Genomic DNA, 1155 nt, shown 5'->3' on the forward strand with positions numbered 1-1155 from the left:
TGCTATAGGGACATTGAGCTATTAGAGCAAACACTAATGTTACAGAGAAGATTAGCATAGCCCCTGTGCAAGAATGACATACAAATTCATGAAGTGTTCCATAAAAACAACAACAACAACAACAACAACAACAAAAACCAGGCACTAAGAGGGTATTTGTGTGAAGAATAATGCAAGGCCTGCTGGGACAATAGGGTGAAAGTAACTTTGAAACTGGTGATTAGGACTTGGGTCATGAGGACTAAGCCCCCAAAGAAAGGACACAAAAGTTTTCCTGGTCCTTGGGACAAACGTCCTTGGAGTGCAGAAAACACCAGAAGTTTATGAACTGGGTAAGTAATCCCTTATTTGAGGGAACCAACTTAACTTGGCTTTGCATGGTCCTCTTACAATGTTTGGAATCTAGTCTTTAGAAAACATTTCCAAATTCCTTGACAAGCAGGGGTATTTAAGTGGTCTGAGAAAGTAATATACCACTCTAAGGCAAGTCTACCCAATTTGGGTGAAATGTGTGTTTTTGAAAATATTTCCCAACATTAACCTTGATCTCAAAGAGTCAAGAGCAAATCAGTAAAGGAGAGAGTGGATAAGAGATAGAGAAAGAGGAGTAGTACAAATGAATAAGAAGAGTGAACAGCATAATAATAGATGATATACTGTATCAAGGATTTATGATATGCAAGGCACTATACATATATTACTACACAAGGCATTTTACATATATTAGCTCAATTAATTTTTGTGACAACTCTATTTAGGAGTGTGACAGAGTCAGCTAGCCTTCCTGTTTTCACTTCCATAGTGAAGGGTTATTTCTGGCAAGTGGCTATCCAATGAGGGGCTACATAGCTCACCCACTCCTTTGCAGTTAAATGGAGTAATGTGATTAGTTTCTGTGGTAGACTGAATAATGGCCCTGAAAGTCCCCTACATCCTGATCTATGGAACCTGTAGATATTAATTTTGCATGGCAAAAGGGACTTTGCTGATGTGAAAAAGTTAAAAACCTTACCACAGGGAGTTTATTCTGGATTATCCAGATGGGCCATAAATGTAAATAAGGGACACAGAGGGAGATCTGACCACAAGCAAAGGTGATGTGATGGAAGCAGAGAGATATTTGAGGATAATATGTTGCTGGCTTTGAAGATGGGG

The 1155-nt window shown here is 39.0% G+C and overlaps 1 non-coding gene across 1 annotated transcript; it reads left to right on the forward strand.

Moving 5' to 3' along the window:
- LOC125092525 (U6 spliceosomal RNA) lies at positions 1–108 on the forward strand. Its single transcript, XR_007124985.1, has one exon. It is a non-coding gene; the product is annotated as a U6 spliceosomal RNA (small nuclear RNA).
- The last annotated feature ends 1047 nt before the right edge of the window (positions 109–1155 follow it).

The sequence above is a fragment of the Lutra lutra genome, chromosome X (genome assembly GCF_902655055.1).
Source record: "Lutra lutra chromosome X, mLutLut1.2, whole genome shotgun sequence".
Lineage (NCBI taxonomy): Eukaryota > Metazoa > Chordata > Mammalia > Carnivora > Mustelidae > Lutra > Lutra lutra.